The 8,275-nt window shown below is 46.8% G+C and overlaps 1 long non-coding RNA gene across 1 annotated transcript; it reads right to left on the minus strand.

The window, feature by feature from the left end:
* Window positions 1–1,693: 1,693 nt before the first annotated feature.
* Window positions 1,694–2,214, minus strand: LOC118708171. Its single transcript, XR_004984480.2, has 2 exons — window positions 2,142–2,214; window positions 1,694–1,796 (listed from the first exon to the last, which is right to left on the minus strand). It is a non-coding gene; the product is annotated as an uncharacterized LOC118708171 (long non-coding RNA).
* Window positions 2,215–8,275: the final 6,061 nt, after the last annotated feature.

Consider the following 8,275-nt stretch of genomic DNA (forward strand, 5'->3'; position numbering starts at 1 on the left):
GTTTCTAACTCTCTATCCCTCTCTTCCTTCCTCTCTGTAAAATATCAATAAAGTATATATTTTTTTAAATAAAAAAATATTTTTTATTTTATTTATTTTAAAAAATATATATGTTCTTTATTTTATTTTATTTTTAAGTATATCTTTTAAAAATTAATAAAATATATTTTATTTTATTTATTTTTTTAAAATATATTATATTGATTTCTTACAGAGAGGAAGGGAGAAAAGGATAGAGAGTTAGAAACATTGATGAGAGAGAGTCATCGATCAGCTGCCTCCTGCACGTCCCCCCACTGGGGATGTGCCCGCGACCAAGGTACATGCCCTTGACCAGAATCGAACCTGGGACCTTTCAGTCTGCAGGCTGACGCTCTATCCTTTGAGCCAAACCAGTTTCGGTCGAAATAACTTTTATAGTTCCATTTCTCTTACCCAAAAGTTGCCTTCCAGTAAGCAGTTGTCCAGGGAAAATGAAGAGAGAGAGAAACAAGCCTTCAAAACAGTGTAAGTAGTGACTAATGGTCACAGGACAGGCCCTTTCTTCACTTGTAGTCCTAGTGCACTGGAAGCCTGGGAAGCCCTGCATTAAAGGAGGAGAGGCTGTGATACAATAAGAAAAAAAGCCAAAACCGGTTTGGCTTAGTGGATAGAGCATCAGCCTTTGGACTGAAAGGTCCCAGGTTCGATTCTCGTCAAGGGCATGTACCTTGGTTGCGGGAACATCTCCAGTAGGGGGGTATGCAGGGGGCAGCTGATCGATGTCTCTCTCTCATCAATGTTTCTAACTCTCTATCCCTCTCTCTTCCTCTCTGTAAAAAATTAATAAAATATATATTTTTTCAAAAAAGAAGAAAAGTGAGTGGAAATTGAAATGCAAATGGAAAGTGCAGGGCACAGGGACAAGCAGGCCTGTGGGCCACCGGGCCTTGCAGAAGCTATGTCTACAAATGGGTGTGACCACAGGCAATATTGATGATGATGACTAAGTCACTTTTAACAGCAGATGAGGTTTATTGCCCTCTGTTTAAGATGAGGAAGTACACATACATAAGAAAGATTTTCATTCACAGCAAAGAGCAGGCGCCAAACTGAGGGAGAGAAAACACCTCTTAAAGGGTGCTAGCCCTCACCTCCATCCCCTACCCCATACCTCCTTTCCTATGGCAGCTCCTTCCATTCCTCCGGTAGGTCCCAGCCTCATGGCTTCCTGCTTTCTGTGGTTCAGCAACCGCTAGACTTCCCATTTCCACCTCACACCCTGTCCGGGAACTACCCCCTCCCAGTCAGTGGTCCGTGTGCTTACCAGACACTTGGAAGTCTCTTAATGGACTTGAAAGATTCAAACTGCAACTCTTTTTTTTTTTTTTTTTTTTTTTTTAAATATATTTTATTGATTTTTCACAGAGAGGAAGAGAGAGGGATAGAGAGTTAGAAACATCGATGAGAGAGAATCATCGATCAGCTGCCTCTTGCACACCTCCTACTGGGGATGCGCCCACAACCAAGGTACATGCCCTTGACCGGAATCGAACCCGGGACCTTTCAGTCCGCAAGCCGACGCTCTATCCACTGAGCCAAACCAGTCCCGGCTCAAACTGCAACTCTTGATCCCACCCTTCCCCCAACCCAGCTCCTCAGGCAGAGCAATTCTTCCTGTTATTCAGTCCAAAAGCTTTGGAGCCATTTTTTGCCTCTTAATTTTATTTATTTACTTTTCTATTACCATTTATTTCCCCTATATGGAGCCATTCTTGACTCCTCTCTTTTTCTCATAACCAGGGTGACCATGTCACCTTATCTAATAAAAGGGCAATATGCAAATTAACTGTCACTCTGCCACAAGATGGCGGCATCCAGTCCCCTCAGCCACACCGGAGTCCCTTAGTCCTGGCACGGTGAGGGGTGGGGGGGCGTGCTTGTGCTGAGAATAGGCAGTGAGTAGCCTGGTGGAATGCTTGCTTCGTCGCCATGGCTAGGAGACAAGTGTCCCGCCCTGGCCACGGAGAGCCTCTGAGCAGTGGGCATGGAGCTGCTAGGCCCCGCAGAGAGCAGAGAACCATGGGGAGTGGGCCTAAGCTGTCATGGCTCCCAGATTGGAGAGGGTGCAGGTCGGGCTGAGGGACCCAGTCACCATGCACGAATTATATAAACTGCAACTGTCCCAAACAAATAAGGATGTATGGTCTGTCCACTAACCCACATCCAGTTCATCAACAAAAAACCGAGCTGTTTTTTAAAAAATACATATCTAGCATCTGGCCATCCTCATCACCTCTTTCGTTATCACTCTGGCCCAAGCATTTATGGTGTCCTGACTATTTTTGCAAAGGCTTCCTAGCTGGTTTCTCCAATTCCACCTATGCCTCTCACCTCCAAATCTGTTCTCACAGCAGTAGCAACAAGTCTATTAAAATATAAATGATATCATGTTACTCCTCTGCTCAAAACTCCCAATGGTTTTCCAGTTCATTCAGAAGAATAGCCTGCGCTAGGCAACCTGCTCCCCAGGACCTCTGGCCTCATCTACAGCCTCCCCTTCTCTTCTCACTCTGCTAAAGCTGCGCTGGTCCTCCTGCTTTTCAAACAGGTCAAATATACCCTTACTTCCTGGCCTTGGCCTTTGCTGTTCCCTCTGCCTGGGACACTTCCCCAGATAACCACAGGACATACCGTATCCCTCACTTCCTTCAGGCCATACATCCCTGACTCCCTCTATAAATGCTAACAGTTTCCACTGACTTCACATATCCATCCTCATCCCAGACCTCCTTAGCTTATGCGAAAGATTCTGTTTTCTAAAACTGGCCGTAGCAACTTGCACGGTCCCCTTGATGATACAGCCTCCACCTGACTCTCCTAGGACATTCTCCCTTGGAACCCATCACATCCGAGGAAGCCCAAACTAGCTCGCACAGAGAGACCAACCATAAGGGGAGCCCCATGTGGAGAAGAATCTAGACTCCAGCCAACAGCCAGCATTGACCACCAAATGCATGAGTGAACAGACTGCTCACTGCCTGTTCTCAGCACAAGCACGCCCTCCACCCCCCACCCTGCCAATTCTTCTAGCCGAGGCCCCAAACATCATGGAGAAGAGGAAAGCCATCTCCTATGCCTCTGTGCAGTGACCTGTCCGAATTCCTGACTCACAGAACCCTGAGCGTTGGCACAATTTGTTCCAGTCACAGTAAGTGGAACACGGATGTGATTTCTCTCTGTAGTAGCTAACACAATCTATGTTTACCTGTTTATTTCTTGTCTGTCTCTCCCCCAAGAGAAGGGGAGTCTCGGAGAACAGGGACTTGGGTCTGCTTTTTCCCAGCCTCGGTATCTGGGAAAGTACATGCCACACTGGATGCTCAGCAGATATTCCTTGAATAAATAAATCTTTGCTAATTAAAAAAAAAACTGCTTCTCACTGCAATTCCCAACACCTGCTGCAGCACGTGAACTTTTCCTAAAGAAAGCATTCTCTGGTTTTTTTTGGACCAGCTTCCCGTTAAAAAATATCTCTTGGCAACCATCTGGAAAATGACAAAGCTGGATCCATACCTCCCACTATATACTGGGAAGTAATTCAAATGGATCAAAGATTTACACATGATCGAATGAAACCATTGAAGCCCTAGAAGAAGGCATCACTGAATTCGGATATAATGTTGGAGTGGGAAGGCCTTTCTAACTGCAACTCAATCTCCAGCAGCCTTCAAAGAAAATGATGAATCAATTCAAACTTCATTTAAGAAATCACAAAACTTCTCCTTAGCCGAAACAAACCAGCATGAGCAAAATTGAAAGATAGTGATAATCTGGGAGCTGAACTTCCTAGTACATTTAATTAAATAAATAAACTCCCAGAAGTTGGGCAGGAAACAAAAAGGCCAACAGCCCATAAACACATGGGCATTCAGGCAGTTCTCAAAACAGGGAACAACAAGCAGTCCTTGATCATAACAGAAGACATACAGCCTCTTTCTCTCACACATAGTATAATAAAACTATCTTGAGCCCTGGCCAGTTTACTCAATGGTTAGTGTCAGCCTGCAGACCAATGGGTCTAGGTTTGATTCCCGATCAAGGGTATGTACCTGGTTGCAGACCCAATTCAGGCCCAGGTTGGGGCATATGCAGGAGTCAACCAATTGATGTGTCTTTCTTTCTTTTTAATATATTTTATTGATTTTTTTTACAGAGAGGAAGGGAGAGAAATAGAGAGCTAGAAACATCGATGAGAGAGAGACATCGACCAGCTGCCTCCTGCACAACCCTCACCGGGGATGTGCCCACAACCAATGTACATGCCCTAGACTGGAATCGAACCCGGGACCCTTCAGTCAGCAGGCCGACGCTCTATCCACTGAGTCAAACCGGTTTCGGCTGATGTGTCTTTCATACATCGATAATTCTCTCTCTCTCTTTCTCTCTGTCTCTCTCTCTTTCTCTGCCTTCCAGTCTCTCTAAATATAAATACAGGGGGGGAAACTATCTTTGTATGAGAATTAACCAAAAACAACAACAACAAAAACCTACCCTGAAGAATGATTCCTCCCCTATCATATTGGCCCAAATCCCAAACCATGACAGTACAACACTCTGCCTTTTCCCCTCCCTCCCAGCGGTAACCACAGTTGCCAATGACTTGCCCTTGGCCTCAAGGTGAGACAGTGTCTGTAATGTCATTCACACTGCAGAGCTTTCCCTAAGACCAAGCCGAGCCCTGGCCAGTTTGGCTCAGTGGAAAAAGTGTCAGCCGGCAGACAGAAGAGTCCCAGGTTCAATTCCGGTCAAGGGCAAATGCCTAGGTTGTGGGCTCGGTCCCCAGTGTGGGGTGTGCAGGACTCTCTCATCATTGATGTTTCTATCTCTCTCTTTCTTCTCCCTTCCTCTCTGAATATAAAAATATATTAAAAAAAAAAAAAAAAAAAAGATCAGCCAAGGTTAGACTTCAATTGAACCCACAGCTTTGCCTAGTTTCCTCCTCTGTTGTACCTGGTTCCTCTTACTCCTTATTAGTTTATCCCTACAGCCACACCCAATAAATCACTTACCTCAGAATCTGTCTCAGGCTCTGCTTGTAGGAACTCAACCTAAGACATCAACCAAGACTTCCAGTCAAGATGGTGGTGAAGGTTAAATGCGGTACGTGCCTCCTGCCACAACCACATAAAAATTACATCATTCAGAACCACCTGAAATCTGGCTGAATGGAAGTCCTACAACTAGGGATTTAAAGAAGACACATGGAGACTGGTAGGAAGGGCAGAGATGCTAAATGGGCTGGTCCCACACCCACATGTAGCAGATAAAAATTGGGAGGAATATCATACCTGCAGAGTTCCCACCTGAGGAGCCAAGGGTCCCAACCCTGCACCAGGTCCCCCAGGCCAGGATTCCAGTGCCAAGAAGAAAAGTTCCCATAATCTCTGCCTGTAAAAACCAGTGGGGACTGAGGCTGTGAGAGAGAGGACTCCTGGAGTCCAAAACAGTTCCTCTTAAAGGGCCTGCAGATAATCCCTCTGAGCTCCAGAACCATGGCTAGCGTGCTCTGTGGTTAGAGTGTCAGCCTGTGCACCAAAGGGTTACGAGTTTGATTCCAGGTCAAGGGCAAGTACCTGGGTTGCAGGTTTGATCCCCCGTCCCAGTCCAGGCTATGCAGGAGGCAACCAATCTATGTGTTTCTCTCACATTGATGTTTCTCTCTACCTTTCCCTCACTCCCTTCCACTCAATGGAAAAAAATGCCCTCGGGTGAAGACTAACAACAAGAAAAGGCACCAGATACCTACAGGAGGAACTAAACCATCTGGCATCAGGATGAGAGCTGGAGGACAGTTTTCTCCCAGACCAAAGTGCAGGCAGAGGCCATTGTTCCTTTGATGAGAAGGCTGCCTTTTCCTACCCCATCCCCAGTGCCACATCCAGGCCAGCAGTTTCAGAGTGAGTGACTTTTCCACACCTGTACCAGACCAGGTGCCACCCTACCTAGGTCTCCAGAGCATTTGGTTCTAGGTGCTGAAGGCTGCTTTAGGCCCACCCATCACGCTGCCCGAGAGCTTTTCCTGGCATAAGAAGCATGCTTGGCAAGTACACAGGGAAAGTTGGAAGGGACCAGAAATGAATATCCCCAATGCCAGCACCTCAACTAAATCCTCAAGGATGGGGAAGTAGTAGACAAATGGTTTCCTATGCCCCTCAAGTGGGGTAACTCTAAGGCACGTCTATACTGTCTCCCAGAAATCCCTGCAGTGGTTATGTTCCAGTTGTCTACAGCAGTATCTTCCTTGATTATATTCCCTTTGTTGGCTATTTTCCCTTCCCTGTCTCTCTTCCCCACTGCCCTGCAGAAGCTTCCTGGGATCACTCTCCAAAGCAATTGAGTAGAAATTGAAGCCTCGCCTTGGAGGAACTCAAACCAACTCTCCTACTAGCTGAAACTCACAGAGACCCATGCATATGTTGACAATGTCCTAGGACATGGTAGAGCAATGAAGGAAAGAAGTTTGGGTCTCCAAGTGAGTGCATGGAGGAGAGCCACCCACCAATCCAGAACTGCTGGGTGAGAAAGAAACAACCTTCTTTAAAAAAAAAGAAAGAAAGAAAAAGTGACCTCTCTTCTTTAAGCCACAGCACTTCCTAGGAATCTTTGTTACTTCAGCCATAGGTGTCTTAGCTAGTACACCTACTCGACATCCATTTCCTCTCTGATCACAGCACACTGCTTTTCTGCTGGGGAACCACTCCCAGGCCAGAGGTATGACTGACCTGCTCTCTCTACCCCTGCTTCAGGGGAGGCAGGGGCATAAGACTCTGGCCTGGGTGAAAAAAGCCCCTCTCACCCCAGCAGGGTCACTGGCTCAGGGGCAGGCCCAAGAGTCAAAGCTGGCCAATCAGAGACAAGAAGCATCAGCCCAAGATGGCCAGTTAATAGACAAACCCTCCTTGCGCTGGGCTGGTGCACTGTGGGATAGAAGTCCAAGGGTGGGTGGTCATCTAGCTTCCACTTGAGCCTGTCTGAGAAAGAAGCCACGTGGGGGAAACTGGATAAAAGATGAAGGACGATAGCTTGATTTAAGCATCTGTGCTTACCATCCCTGAGGCGGGAACAACCCTAGACTTAGCTAATAGATTAGCATTCCTGCCAAAGATCTTTTAAACTGAATTTCTATCACCTGCAACCAAGAGTTCTGCTAGTAAAAATCTGGCCCCAAAGAGAACATCACACCAGCTAGTTTACAATTCCCTGTGCAAAACAGGCCACAGGCTACTCGCCCAGCCAGAGCAATTTAGATGTTTCCTTACAGAAATGTTCATTTAGGTTTTTAAAATATATTTTTTTATTGATTTCAGAGAAGGAAGAGGGAGATAGAAACACCAATGATGAGAGAGAATCACTGATCTGATGCCTCCTCCATACCCCACATGGGATTGAGTCTGCAACTTGGGCATGTGCCCTGACCTGGAATCGAACCGTGACCTCCTAGTTCATAGGTTGACCCTCATACACTGAGCCACCACAGCAGGGCAGGAATGTTTGTTATGTTGTCTAATGACCTGGATAACTGAGGAAAGCAAACCAATCACCTTCTGGCCGCTCTCTCCTCTGTATCTAGACGCAACACAATGTTAACAATTTGCCCACTGGAGCCAGTGTTGAGCCTCAGTGCAGGCTGACCCTGGAGGCTGCACTTCATCCTGTGGTGCTGCTGTGGGTTCCTTCCAGTGGCCACCAGTTGCTGGCCTCTGCTGTCACCTCATCTGCTCACGGGTACGGAGAGGTGGCCCCCAGGTGTGCTCCGAGGATGACTCCAGAGAACATGTGCAGCGCCATGTAGGTCGCAAGTGCCCTGCAAAAGGGTAAACTTCCTTCCTTCTGAAAGAAAAGTGCTGATTCAGAAGAGGAGTGTCATGGGATATGCTACTAATACCACCCAGGTATTGGCATAATGGCTGGCCCACAGTATGGAAGAGGAAAAGGGGAGGGAAGGTGGAAGGAAAGGAAGGAGAGAAAAGGGAAGGAAAGAGGGGAGTAAGAGGGACAATGGAAGAGGGAGGAAATAAGAAAATGGTTTCTTCATACAAATGTTCCCTTAGGCCAAGGAGTGACCTGGTCCCAAGCAAGGTTTTCTTGATCTTCCAGGGTGAAATGAACCTGAGTGCCTCCCTTTACCCTATTAAGGTCTCAGGTTGGTTTACTGTTAACCTTTCAGGCCTCCTACATGAGCGGATGCAGGGAGCTAAAGGTCGCTGCCCGCAGCAGTCACATGCTGCTGCTG

This window comes from Pipistrellus kuhlii, unplaced genomic scaffold (assembly GCF_014108245.1).
Source record: "Pipistrellus kuhlii isolate mPipKuh1 unplaced genomic scaffold, mPipKuh1.p scaffold_m20_p_6, whole genome shotgun sequence".
Classification (NCBI taxonomy): Eukaryota; Metazoa; Chordata; class Mammalia; order Chiroptera; family Vespertilionidae; genus Pipistrellus; species Pipistrellus kuhlii.